This window comes from Panicum virgatum, chromosome 9K, assembly GCF_016808335.1.
Source record: "Panicum virgatum strain AP13 chromosome 9K, P.virgatum_v5, whole genome shotgun sequence".
In the NCBI taxonomy this organism is placed as follows: Eukaryota; Viridiplantae; Streptophyta; class Magnoliopsida; order Poales; family Poaceae; genus Panicum; species Panicum virgatum.
Window position 1 is genome coordinate 30,388,897 of NC_053144.1, and position 15,132 is coordinate 30,404,028.

At 43.3% G+C, this 15,132-nt stretch overlaps 1 long non-coding RNA gene and 1 pseudogene across 1 annotated transcript; one reads left to right on the forward strand and one right to left on the reverse strand.

Moving 5' to 3' along the window:
* Nucleotides 1-4,836: 4,836 nt before the first annotated feature.
* Nucleotides 4,837-5,516, forward strand: LOC120651200. Its single transcript, XR_005665981.1, has 2 exons — nucleotides 4,837-5,093; nucleotides 5,243-5,516. It is a non-coding gene; the product is annotated as an uncharacterized LOC120651200 (long non-coding RNA).
* Nucleotides 5,517-6,040: 524 nt separating this feature from the next.
* Nucleotides 6,041-7,629, reverse strand: LOC120651201 (annotated as a pseudogene).
* Nucleotides 7,630-15,132: the final 7,503 nt, after the last annotated feature.

Consider the following 15,132-nt stretch of genomic DNA (forward strand, 5'->3'; position numbering starts at 1 on the left):
TGCCAAGGAATCCTAGCAGGTTCACGCAAAGATTCTTCGTCAAGTGCATCACATCGATTGCATTGCGGACCTCCAGGACATCCCAATATGGGAGCTCCCATAGTATGGACTTCTTCTTCCACATTGGGGCATGGCCGTTTTCATCATTCGGAACTTGTTTGCTTCCACGGCCCTTTCCAAACACGACATGGACATCCTTCACCATCGAGAAAACACGCTTCCCGTTTCGGAATATAGGCTTAGCATGAGTTTCTGGTTTCCCTTTGAAATGTTTTCCTTTTCTTCTTAAGGGGTGGTTGAGGGGAAGGAATCGACGATGACCCATGTACCCGATCTTCCTACAATTTTTTAGATACAAGCTGTCGGTTTCTTCTAGACAATAAGTGCATGCCTGGTATTCCTTATTCGACTGTCCGGACAGATTGCTAAGTGCAGGCCAATCGTTGATGGTAACAAAAAGCAATGCTCGCAGGTCAAAATTCTCCTGTTTGTACTCGTCCCAAACACGTACACCTTCCTCCTTCCACAGCAGCAAAAGTTCATCAACCAACGGTCTTAGGTACACGTCAATATCATTGCCCGGTTGTTTTGGGCCTTGGATAAGCACCAGCATCATCATGTACTTTCACTTCATGCATAGCCAAGAAGGAAGATTGAACATACAGAGGGTCACAGGCCATGTACTGTGACTGCTGCCCCACTCGCCGAATGGATTCATTCCGTCCGTACTTAAACCGAACCTTATGTTCCTTGGGTCGTTATCAAAATCTGGGAAATCTCTATCCATGTTTCTCCTCTGGGACCCATCCGCAGGGTGTCTCAGCATCTGATCTTGCTTACGCTCTTCTTTGTGCCACCGCATCAATTTAGCATTGGATTTATTTCTGAAAAAGCGCTTCAAACGTGGTATTACTGGGAAATACCACATCACCTTAGCGGGAACTTTTTTCTTGACGGGCTCCCCGTCGACCTCACCAGGATCATTTTGCCTGATCTTGTACCGTTTTGCATCACAGACAGGACAAGCATCCAGTTTCTCATATTCTTCGCCTCGATAGAGAATACAATCGTTAGGACATGCGTGAATTTTCTGTACCTCCAATCCAAGAGGGCAAACAACCTTCTTTGCTTCGTATGTTGTAGAGGGCAGTTCATTTCCCTCTGGAAGCATGTTCTTTACGATTCCAAGTAGCTCCTCAAATCCCTTATCGGTGACACCATTAGCTGCCTTGCACTGCAGCATTTCAAGTGTGGTACCCAACTTTTTAAGCCCCTGCTTGCAATCTGGATACAATATTTTTTTGTGGTCCTCCAACATTTTCTCAAACTTATTTGACTCCTTTAAAGTTTCACAGTCTCTTGCTTGCAATCTGGATACAATAATTTTTTGTGATCCTCCAACATCTTCTCAAACTTATTTGACTCCTTTAAAGTTTCACAGTCTCTTTGTGAATCCACTAGAACCTGACCTAATTCATCAGGTGGTTGGTCTTCTGCTGCATTTTCTCCAGCCTCGTCCATTTCTTCAGCATCGTCCATGGGTTCATCTTCAAAGGCTCCCGCTTCATATAGATGAGCCCAGTCTGCAATATTATGATCATCATCTTCTTCACCATCTTGCATCACAACTCTAGGTTCACCGTGCTTGGTCCAAAGAGTATAGTTATCCATGAAACCCTTTTCATAAATGTGGGCGTGTAGAGTGCTCCTCTTAGAGTATTCCTTTTTATTTTGGCAAATGCGGCATGGACAACACATAAAACCTTTCGATGACTTGTGGGCCTCCGCCGCATCGAGAAAAGACTTCAGACCATTAATCCACGCCATGGTGCACCGGTCGCCGTACATCCATTGTCGGTCCATCGATCTACAATTTTGAATTAAGTAACAACATTATTTTACCTGTATTCATATCATTTAAATTGGCACATAACATAATGAAATACAAAAGCCATTTTTGCGAATTTAACATTGAAATACAAAATTAATAGAAGTCCAAATTAATAAATACATGTTGCAAAGGCTTTGTTTCAGGGTCACTTCCTCTAAAACCATGGAGGATTTCATTATTGGGACCAAGACCGTACTCCTTCATCGCATCCTCATATATACCGCACCGCATCGTGGATATCGATTCTAGCCCCAAATATCAGAGTTTTCACCTAAGGATCAAGGTTAGCGACATATTCATGATCCGAAACATACATTTTTTAAACTTCTCGATGGTTTCCATATGAGCCCCAATAAATACATAATTAGAGTGCCAAAATAATGTAACTAAATGCATAACAAATACCAAACGATGCATTCCAAAACACATACATAGATTCCAGAAAACATACACATTTTATTCCACGATACATACATTCCACAATGATCACCCCCACCGGTGCCACTCCCTCCAGCTGCTGAAGCCATATTTTACTGGAAAACACTATTATTTTTTACAACATTATAAATTCTTACAATTACAATAAAATTTGAATAAATTAATTAAAATAAATCACATTAATTTGCAAATTGAGTGAAAAAACTCTTACAATTACAATGTAAATATGTACATCATTATATCCTCATATTCGAATTGCACAGGCACTTACAATGAAGTCTGAAATATAATGAAATTAGAGTTGCTATTGAGGTATTAATCATCATTGTGTGCCGTGCTATGTCACAGCTCTCTCTAAGCCCTTATTCTTCGTCGGTCTTGACCTCACCCTATCTACATAATGAAGGGTCTAGAAAAAGCTGTGACAGAGTAGGCACAATGTGACTAATGCCCCAATAGCAACACTACTTCGTTTACATTTCACACTTGCTGGTAAGTGTCTTTGAACTACAATGCAAAATCACATTAATTCTCAATCAAAAAAACCTGAATAAATTAATTGAGAGAAATATCTAATTAATTGAAATAAATCTCTATAACTCCTAATTATTTTGACACCCTTCAGTTCCAGGAGAACACTCTTTTCAATATCCAGAAACCATCTAGAAGAAAAAAAACTTTATTTCAGAAAATATATATGTCGGTAACCTCGACCCTGCGGTGATGACAATGCCTTTCGTTGGGACACGGTGCGGTACAAGGATGTCACCAATCGGCCAGTCGCAGCACCAACATTTCCGGTTAATAGGAACACTTCACTTGGCACATGCAGCGTGCTCGTTGATATGCTCTTAGTGCAACAACGGCCACGCTGACTGCGTCAAATGCTGTCTTCGTATCAATCGGAAGTGCTGGTGATGCGACCAGCCGATTCGCGACGTCCATATAGCGCATAGTGTTTCCCCGAAAGGTAGTGTCATCACTATTGGATGGAGATTAACGACGTATACTTGTTTCGAAATAAAGATTTTTTTAGCTTATAGATAGTTTCAATGTGAGCCTGAATAAATACATCACTAGAGTGTCAAAATAATCAATTCATAATAAAAAAATCTATTATAATTCTTTCATTAGTTCATTATAAAAAAATTAAATATCCACATTATGGTTATATCTACTACAATCACATGTTTTGTCTACACTCATTGTAAAAATTTCTACTATCCACATGCTCATCTGAATCTAAAAATAAAAAAATGTGCTACGGTCATTTGTAATATATAGAAAATGATTGAAAAATATGTCTATAAATTTTTCATATTCAACCTAGCCAATAAACCTACTCCCACATTCAAGTCATCGGTTCTATATATCTCAAATCATTGCATAAATCAAAGAAATAATACTCATCCTCACTATTTCTAAAAGTCACAAATTTCTCTAACTATAGAGCATAAAACGAAGAATAAAGACTATCAATGAAGAGAGGATGAAGTTGCAAACCTTTGGCGTACTTGGATAACTAGAACACTCACTAAAACTAGAACAAATGGCGGCAACTCTCTAAGGGAAGAACAACCCCGAGCTCGAGCTTCTCTGGTGAAATGGCACTGGCTCGGGCTCGGAGAGGAAGAAGGGTGCCAATTTATAGTGGGCGCATTAGTACTAGCTGGTGGCTCTAGCCGGTACTAACGCGCCACATTTAGTACCGGCTGCAGCCACCAGCCGGTACTAAATTTCCTTGCGGCAGTTTAGTACCGGCTGGTGGTTCCAACCGGTACTAAACTGTCACTAGCTGTCGGTGGCGGATGTCAGAGACTATCGGTGGCGGACTTTAGTAACAGCTGGAGCCACCAGCCGGTACTAATAGGCTCTCAGGGCCACTATTCCTTTGGCCCGGTACTAAATTTGCACGTTAGTACCGGCCAAAGCCGTGACCGGTACTAATGACCGCGGACGAATGTGCGTTTTTCCAGTAGTGCTTCTTAGCTTCTCGTACATATGTAGAACGTTAAATTTGTACTCGGTATGCGACGAAATTTTTAAGATATCCTCGTCCAGGACTCTGAGTTGGACTCGAACGCCTGGGCAGGTATATTCTCATGCTGCCTCGCTCCAAACACTTCTTGGCCTTCTTTGTCATTGCTAATTATAATAATTAATTTCATTAGGTAGCAATCACTGCTAGAAAATGGTTCATTCGTCCCTGCACGTTAGTACCGGTCGCACTTTGGTCCGGTACTAACGGCTCAATTTAGTACCGGGCGGGACGCACAGTGCTCATGGGAGTCGGTTAGTACCGGCTGGAACTCCGAGCCGGCACTAAAAAACGCCACCGACACGAGCAGGGCAACGGTAGCGACCATTTAGTACTGGCTAGTACTCCCAGCCGGTACAAAATGACGCCCATAATATTTAGTACCGGGTAGAGGCTTCATCCGGTACAAAAAGTAGCCTATTAGTACCGGACGGAGGCTCTACCCGGTACTAACGTGACCACCCAAAAAATCTGCTCAGCGAGTTGTCAGGAGCGGCCTTTATCTTCTCTTCATCCTCCACCGTCTTCTACCTTATCTCTTTTCTCTTATGTCTCTCTCTTTCTCCCTTCCTTCTCTCCTGGGCGAGCAGGCGCCGGTGGCCCGCAGGGTGGCGATCCCCACGGCGCGCGGCGTCCCCCGGACGGCCGCAGCATCGGAGACGTGTGCGCGGGCGCGGCCACGAGTGCGGCCAGGCCGCGGTTCAGTTCCTGCTCAAGGTTTGCTCAGTAAGACACTCCCGAGCTCAATTTGATTTCTGCTTTGTTTTGCTCAGTAGGATTTAGCTTCCGCCGATCGATCCGGCTTGTGGTTGATGCGATGAACTTGTGCTGAATGCTGGATCTGTGTGTGTCCCGTGTCTGTACTTGCACGCAAGACTCTGAAGGTGACGGTGGACATGTACGGGAAGCAGAAGTGGGCGGCCGACGGTGGAGGCCCTGGCGACCTCTTTAACTAATGTGCCGTAGTATTTTTTTTAGATAGTTGAATGTTGAATCTCTCATGTTGTATCGGTTGAATCTCTCCTGTAATTTTGGGTCTTTGTGATTTTGGCTTGAATGTTGTAAACTTTGTGCCATAATTTTTTTTCTTATATGTAGTTGTTGAATCTGTTCTAGTTGAATCTCTCCTGTTGTATAATTTGTCTTTTACTCTTGAGTCTCGTGTTGTAATCCAAATGAAGTTTTTCGGGCTCCTCACCCATTTCTTTCCGCTCTCAGTTTTTTTCCCACCGCATCTGCGTATCTTTTTTTCTCGGTTCTTGATTCTCGAAGAACAGATGAGAAAGAGGATGCAGACAGTGGTAGAAAGAAAAGCGAGAGGGGAGAGAAGGATGAGAAGCGGGAGAAGCAATTTAATTTTTTTGCGCCACAATTTCTTTAGTACCGGCTGGTATTGGTGACCGGTACTAAATGTACTATTTAGTACCGGTCAGCCCGACCGGTGCTAAATGCAAACGCATTTAGTACCGATCGGGCGGTACCGGGCGAGAAACCGGTACTAACCAGGGGTTTCCGCCCGGTACTAATGCCCACTTTTCTTGTAGTGAATCTATTCTAGAAATTACTAAAAGTGCATAGGAACAATTATAATGTCATACCTGCTAAATCTACAATTGAAAATTTGGTTTTTATTTGAACTTCAAATGCGCAATCACAACCAAACATTTGCAAGCTGAAACAAACAAGCTCAGATCTAGGAGCGAAAGGCTACTCCACGCCAATAGCGGTACCCATTGGATGCACGCTTTGGTGACTATTACAATGGTCTAGAATGTATCAGTCACATCTGAAGTGTACTAAAATTTTTTGGGCATTATATAGATGCTAACCTCAGGTGAAAAAAAGAAAAAAAATAGCTACTTAAATATTTATATTTCCTTGGCCTTCGAACACAACTGTTGCGCATGCAAGAATCCAAGACACAGTACAAATTCACAAGACGGTTTCGGTATCAACTAAAGCCTGCCTCCTCCTACCCTCCCTAGAATCTCATGAACTGCGGTAGCAATCTCCTCCACAGAGCTGAGCCTGCATTCATCCTCCACCTGCAAGCAAATCCAAACCACAAGTTAGCCAAATCTATCTCAATCCAATAAGCCACTAATTGATCCCTCTTTAAGTGCATAATAAAGAAATTGACATCTAGTAGAATGATTGGGCTGTGTATAATATGAACCGTAAGTCACTGACCTTGAGGCTGAAGGAGTACATGACTGTGGTGCCGGCCGTGCTGACATTGAGATGCAAGGTCGTGAGCCCGAGCTGCTGGAGACCGTCTGCCAGCCGCAGCAGCTGCCTGGGCCGCCGCGGCGCCTGAACCTTGACGCTGGCGTGTCCCTCCACCATGCTTGCTTCGATGTCGGCGGCGACCGACGGTGACCGGGGGCTCCTATTGGGCCTCTGATCCTCGTTCGTGTGGTTACTGGGGTCACCGTGACAGTGAGAGGCGGAGGTAGCGGAGTACTGTGGAAACCTGAAGAAACCAGCAAAGGGACTGGACAAGTTGGGGTTATGCTCCTTCAGGCTCCTTTGCACCTGGAGGGATTGGAGCAGCTGCTCAAGCTCCCTCACGTAGTTGATTGCTCCCCCAACAATAGATGCTTGATCTCCCTAGAAAATTTTTACGAGAAAAATAATGAAACTATGAATAAGCAAAATGTGATGGATGAAGAAAAAAAATTAAATAATTTAGTAATATATTTTGAGGAAAAAAGTAAATACCCTTTGCGCGTAGGAAGGTGGCATGAGAGATCTGAGCACAGCGAGGTACTCGTTCATCTGCCGGCGGCGGTTCCGCTCAACGGAAATGTGGGTCATCCGCTGGCTCTCGATCTCCTCCTCGTTCTTGACGACCTTGGGCCGCCTTCTCTTCCTCTTCGTCGTCGTGACTGGCGATGGCGAGTCGACAACCGACGGCGCCGCGTCGTGTTCCGGCGAGGCCTTCTTGGAACCCACCTCCTCCCCCCACTCCTCGGCATTCTGCACGAGTGAGGCGAGCAGGAAATGGTCCCATTCGCCGAAGCTGGTCGCGTCTGACGACCAAGAGAGCCCGTGGGACGCGTCCTTGGGCCCGTAGCCGAAATGGCCTTGGGGTTGGGAATACACCACGGCATCCAGTAATGCCATTTCCCACGAAGGCAACCACAAGCTCGGCCACGAGATGTCACACACCCCCACACCTATAGGCAGCAACAACAACAAACAGACGGGCGGGTCAGCACACGTGACCGAGAATGAGTGTGGCCTATGAGGATCAATGGAGCGAGGAGCCCTGGTTTTTATAAGGCCGGGGCAGGTGGTGGGGGAGACACGAGGGGCCAAGTGAGGCAGATGGGATGCCTGTTTTTTTGTGCTCGGGGGAGTGAGACTCAATGATTTAAGTAACAACTAGTATAGGAACGAATACTGAATACTCAACTGAGCTGGGCAAGAGGGAGGATTCGTCCACTTCCTCCCCCCTGGCTTCTTCTAGGTGCTTTCGCCATTCTGTTGCTGTAGCGAGATGGTAGCGATGAGTGGTCATTACTTCATACAATTGCTTGCATAGCTATAAAGGCGTGATGAAGACAAGAAGGCGTTACAGAAGGCATGTCAAACCATGGAGGTTTTGGTCATGTAGTTCTTTGCCAACCATAGATGGAGGTTTAGCAATAGTATTTGCCTTTAATAAGCGTCTTGATCAAAACTTTCGTGTTGGCTGTTAGTCTTATCAGTGTTCTCGCATACGGATGATTTGAAAAATTTGTAAAATCGGCAGTAGCCTCTTTTGAGATCAAGATTGGGTACTCTTCTTTCCCATTATCTAAAAAAATGCAATTGCTTGCACTGATAAGGAAAAGAAGTTATATGTGCTTGTTGTGATGGGGCAGCTGAGGTGAAAATCATATTGCTACCATATACCTGCATTAATATTTCGCAAGAAATAAAAAGAGGTTTTATTCTTTTGCCTAGCTATATTGTTTCTTTCTAGGCCAGCAAAACTCCCAATAGAGTTTAATTAATTATTACGTATTTGTGTATACATTTCCGTTACGTTTAGTATATTTAGAGGCAAATGCCTGATGCATATGATGTAGGTATATGTCCAATGGTCGCCAAGTGGAAGATACAACAGGCGATGCCATGCCAAGTAAACCTATCCACCAACCAACCGTAAAGCATTTTCAGAGGAAGTACAGAATATATTTAGAGACGAGCACAATTTTGAACTGCCTCGGTTAATGTCTCGAATTAACCGAGCCGGTCATTTTTAATTAACCGAGGCGGTTACAATAAATTGTCTCTTAAAATATATTAATCGAGGTGGGCAATGTAATATAACCACCTCGGTTAATGCCTATTAACCGAAGTGGTCATTATAACGATGTCCGCCTCGGTAAACAATTAACCATATGTGATATAACCGCAAACAACAACAGTTAGGTCATTTATTTGGCCCATATGTGATATAACCGCATTTAGTGCGGGCTCGTTGATGAGATTTTTTTTTGATTAACCGAGGTGGGCAGCAAATCGCCGCGAAAAATAGGTCATTTACCATGACTTTGGATCCTAGGCGGTTGCGAAAAACACATCGGTTAATAGTTATTGTAGCAGTGCACACTACGGGAAAGCACACGGCAAAGGGCCTCGCCATCCGGCCGGTCGTCCTCAAATTTTTGCGGTGGGTCACACTTGGCATACGGAAAAGGCTTTACCGTGTGCCCGAAAAGTTACACATGACAAAGGCTGCCTTTGCCGATGCCTGTTTGCCGTGTGCCCTTTGCCGTGTGCGGCACACGGCAAGCCCTTTGCTGTGGGCTTTTAGGGCTTTGCCGTGTGCTTTGGGCACACGGCAAAGGGGATGTCTCCCTTAGTGGCAATAAAGCTGCATACAAAATCTAGGGGGCAAAATATAGTATATATGTCTCTACTCTATAGCATATAAAAAGTATTGTTATTAACTTATTATAGATAAGATAAGATGTACTTTGAGTCCAAGTGGGCACTTCTTTCTAACTTCAGCAGGAAAATACCAGAAGCTTCTTCATTTCATTTTCCATGTGTGCAAGATGAAAATTTGAAAGGTCATTAGTGCACCTTCTTCGTGCATGTCTTTTCAGGGAGGTAAAAAGGCTGGCATGTTCAGAAAGATTGTGCGTCTGCTAGATCAGATAGATCAGGCATCTCCATTGTAGCTGAATGCACGCCTAGCTGCGTAATGGGGATATGGGTTCCCGATCTTCCGTCAGGTTCTGGATAACTCTCGTTGTAGGCGGAGCGAGACACACCGATCCGGCTTCAGATCCTAAGACCCGAATCCAGCAATCTTAGCACCACAACTCCTCTGGTTATCAACCGTGTCACAACCCGGTTGACCTCGCCAAGAAGGCTAATCCCTGCAAGCGCAACGAAGAACACAAGCAAGAACTCGAAAGAAACGCAGCTCAAATAGAGTGACTCTGCAGATGAATGATTAATCTCACAAGTTGGGGTTTCACAAACCGATGAACGGCGACAACTGTTCTTGACAGAATGAATCTAAGCAAAACCCGAGTAACCTAATGGCGGCTGCTGTGTATATAGAAGAGAGAGGCTAGGGGGGGCGGCCAAGGGGGTGGCCGGGCAACCCTAGGGAGTACAAGGCCTTCGGGCCCAAAAACTGGCGTCGCTGCATCCAGGCAGATTCTGGTCGTCATGTTGTTTCGACGATTCCCGTCGACTCCGAGCGTATTTTGATATGGGATCAGTTGGGTTGGAAAGCTTATCTCCTTAGCTTTCCAACGATATATAGAACGCCCAAAACGGAGCCCGTATGTGGCCTGGGCGTCCGTTTTCGTGAGGCCTGCTCCTGCAGTCCGAACCGGACTCGCGAATAAATCAGACTTCAATGTGGATTGGGCTTTGAACTCTATCTTCACTTGGGCCTTGGTCATATGCATATTGGTCATGTCCTCATCATTCTCCCCTTCTTGGTTTTGAGTCGTCCTCGACTCAAAGTCGCTGATGCTTGCGGAAGTAGTTGTTCCCATTCTTGACATGATCCTGCGTTGCTCCCCTTCTTGAAATTGAACCTGTTGCGACAAAACAAACAAAGAAGAACAAGAGGAACTCTGTGTGATAGGGTTAATCTTAAAATAGCCCACTTTTTCATCAAATTGTTGCACAACAAAAGGAGATTTCAGATTTGAACATATATAAACACGATGCACCATGTACTCTCCTTTACAATTATAATTGCCAATAAAGTGATATGTACATCGAGATAACCATGGCAATCCAACACATTTAAATTTCTCCTCCAAACTACTAAGTGCACACAAAGTATCAAACTCTATATAACCCAAAGTATTTAAAGAAGACAACAATGTCCTTTCATCCTTTTCTGTAGCAATTGGAATCAAATGTTTATTTTTAGCATAAGTCTTTGGTTCCAAAATAAAAGGATCAATTTTCTTCACAAGTTGTGGCACAGGGATAAACATAGAACTATCACACAACTCTTCTTTATCACCAAATTTAGTAGAATATTTATCACGTGACAAAGTCAATTCAGATTTGGTGTCCACTAAATGTTGCTCTATTATAGCATGAGTGGTGGACAAATTCAGCACATCAAGAGAGCTCTTACCTGAGACAATTACCTGTTCCTTCTCTATCACCTTGTCTTCTGTTTTAGATACATGCTGCAAAATATTAGGTCCAACAGAAGACAAAGCGATATCTTTAATTTGTACAAAATCAGATTTAGAGGAAGGCACTGTAACATCTGAAATAATCCATTCTTTTCTAAAAGGCTCATTCTTTCTTCTCTCTGCTCTTTGAAGATCGGCTTCTAAAATTTCAGTTGCGGTCATAGATTTAAGTGTAATTTTTCTTCCATTGTAGTTGAAAGAATATCTATTAGCAACCTTTTTATGTACCACATCATTTATATTAATCCATGGCGTTCCTAGCAATAATTGACATGCTTGCATGGGTACTATATCAAAATCAGCACTACTCTTGTAAAAACCAATGCTAAATTCAATATGTGCAATTTCAGTTACCTTAATCTTATCGTAAGAATTTACCCATTGCATGTAGTATGGATGTGGATGTGGCTTTGTGGTCAGACCAAGCTTCTCGACCAGCTCTAAGCTTGCAAGGTTGTTGCAAGTCTCACCATCAATGATGACTCGGCAACGTCGTTCCATCACGACAAAGAAAGTCTGGAACAAATTGTTGAATTGATTTTGCTCCACTTTCTCCATTTGAGAACTCAACACTCGTTGAGCAATATCAGTGTTTCCTGACATTGTTAGTAAGTAGACAAGAGAAAACACAAAAGGTTATCCCTATCAACTACTATATGTGGATGTGGATGGTGGAAACACAATCTCGCACGTCTTACCAAGATCTTACAAGTGTTCTTACCAATGCAAAGCAGAGGATGGTACAACCGGTGGCTGGTTCGTGATACCTGTGAGGAAGTGGTACCAAGATTGCAAGATCCTCTGGGTGTACTGATCTGAAGTAATATGTGGAGCTTCGGGGGGCTTTATTTAGTAGCAAGGATTAGCACAATTGAAAATCAGATAGCAAAAATTGAATAAATATCCAAAGTACTTATCAATGTTGCTGGTCTAAACGTGTTCCTAGAACTAGTTCAAGCAAGCAAGCGACATATACCAAGCACAAAGGACACAAAAGGATGCAAGCACTTCTGATTTTTTTTTTTGTGCGGCTCTTTTTTATGCACTTGCCTTTTTCTTTCTTTCTTTTTCTATTCAAAAGTGCCACAAGAGCAAGAGACAACTCCACACTATCACAAAATTGTTGTCTGTAAATTACAGATTTGCTACATAAACTTATACAGGCTGTTTGACAAATTTAGAGACCCCAAACACGAAAACTTACAACACGAAAGTTGTAGATACTCTTTTTCTCTTTCTTTTCAATATATGGAAAGTCTCTTTTGGATAAAGGAAGTAGAAGATATTGACCCCGAAATACAGACTACTCAGAAATTTCTGGGTAACCAACAGATTGGCTTCCAATACAGATTAGGCGCAGATAACTACGTTTTCTGGAATTCTCACAATTGATTAAGTTGTAGATAATTTCACAAGCTTTCCAGAAAGTACTAGAACACAAAAATCCGAGTTCGTATGTGAGAGATATCAACAAAATACCGAACTGGACAGAAACAAGTCCGAACCGGACGTGATGACGAGATGGAAAAGGACACGGTGACACGATGCAAAACTCAAACCAATCTAAGAACTCGATCTAAACCAGCAACAAGACCACGACTATGGACACAAACTCAATGATGCGGACTCCGATATCAAAATATGCAATGGCTTAAAAGGGCTAATGGGATGGGAAAACAGCACGAACACAAAATTTTCTAGGGCTTTTTGGTGGACTGTGGGACAATGGCGAAATTGATGAAACTAAAGATAGATGTGAAACCTGACAGTAAACCTGAGTCTCTGAATACCAAATAATGGGGATATGGGTTCCCGATCTTCCGTCAGGTTCTGGATAACTCTCGTTGTAGGCGGAGCGAGACACACCGATCCGGCTTCAGATCCTAAGACCCGAATCCAGCAATCTTAGCACCACAACTCCTCTGGTTATCAACCGTGTCACAACCCGGTTGACCTCGCCAAGAAGGCTAATCCCTGCAAGCGCAACGAAGAACACAAGCAAGAACTCGAAAGAAACGCAGCTCAAATAGAGTGACTCTGCAGATGAATGATTAATCTCACAAGTTGGGGTTTCACAAACCGATGAACGGCGACAACTGTTCTTGACAGAATGAATCTAAGCAAAACCCGAGTAACCTAATGGCGGCTGCTGTGTATATAGAAGAGAGAGGCTAGGGGGGCGGCCAAGGGGGTGGCCGGGCAACCCTAGGGAGTACAAGGCCTTCGGGCCCAAAAACTGGCGTCGCTGCATCCAGGCAGATTCTGGTCGTCATGTTGTTTCGACGATTCCCGTCGACTCCGAGCGTATTTTGATATGGGATCAGTTGGGTTGGAAAGCTTATCTCCTTAGCTTTCCAACGATATATAGAACGCCCAAAACGGAGCCCGTATGTGGCCTGGGCGTCCGTTTTCGTGAGGCCTGCTCCTGCAGTCCGAACCGGACTCGCGAATAAATCAGACTTCAATGTGGATTGGGCTTTGAACTCTATCTTCACTTGGGCCTTGGTCATATGCATATTGGTCATGTCCTCATCACTGCGTTGGCTGTGTGTACCACAGCCACGAGGAGAATGGACAAAACCCTCGGTTTTGGCGACAATAAATGAATTCTACTCGTGGTGTTACCTTTCCGCTCTTTGGAGACTATGGGCTGCAGGCTGTGTCTTGCTCGTTTGCATCTATGTATGATGCTTATTCAAAATTTCAACTTTTGTTTATTGCTGTAAGTATAACTAATTGCTCAGCCCACAAGATTGTTAATAAGTTCGCTTGGTTGATGTTGAAGAAGGGACGGCAAGATCTCAAACTCTTTTCAGGTAGGTTGCGTAGTTCTGATATTTCTTGAGAAATATAATTTCATTTAAATTAAAAATTAAAAATGTTATTATTTGTGTCAGTAGAAATATAAAAGTTTCCAACGGGAAACTGCGAACCAGTTTACCATACACATGAGTGTGTAAGTACATCCATTATTATTCTTGCCCCCCAAAATATGTGAAAGTTCATACATGTAGTAATAATGTTAAACCATTTATCTCTGTGCTGAAAAATGTGTAAAAATTTGGTTACATTTTTCTAAGGATAAAATCCAGCCTTGGATATGTACAACCAAAAGGTTACAAATTAAAGAGTTCGGGTAAGAAATATGGCCCCATTAGGCTATAGTTTGTTTCAGTTCGTATATCCACATAGTGGATATATACATAATGCGTAAACTATAGTTGCACATCTAGATAACATGTTTTAGTTTATATTTTCCGTAAACTATTTTGAGCCGTAGGTTAAGGTTTTAAGTTTGTCTAATTCATCCTCTCCCCCTCTTAGACAACAAGCACTGATTCCTTTCATTTCTTAGATTTTGATCCTCAACAATGAGGAGCTCAACAACACAAGATGGAAAACTCTAAGACAATTAGATGACTAAGCTTCATTCTTCTTGAGTCCATTTCGTCTTTTGTCTGCTTAGAAACTTGGCATCGGACTTGGAATACTTGTCTCCTATCTCACACAAAAGACTCCGCCTTATTAGGTAATGAATGTCAAACCTAAGGGCTTCCAAGACAATGCCTTTAAGAAGGACACAATGTCGAAGACGCCGTCGTCACCCATCCATTGGGCTTGAGTAAAGTTTTCACCAAGAAGATCATTGATCTTGTAGAAAGTATCACAACAAATGCCTCAAGGGAGGGAAATGACGCCCAACGGTGCAATCACTATTGACACTAACGTAAACAGCCGGGCAAAGCTTTCACTCATTGCTCCTACATGACATCATCACCATTGCAAGAAATCTATCTACCTACCACCTCATAGCACACACGGTTGAAATGCACATCCACTCATCGGCGGCCTCACCAACACCAAATGTCTCACCACCACCAGAATCATAGAGAGTAGGCCCGCTGCTGCCACCAAGTTTGTGAAGAGAGGAGGGGGAAGGGTTCCCACCACCGTTGTAGGAGCCGCCTGGACTGGAGCACCTGCACCCTGTTGATGGTCCTTAAGTGCTAAATTTGACCATCAACTAGACTCAATAATAAAGGAAGACTATATGCCTTACTCATATATTTATATCACTAACCTTGCTCCAT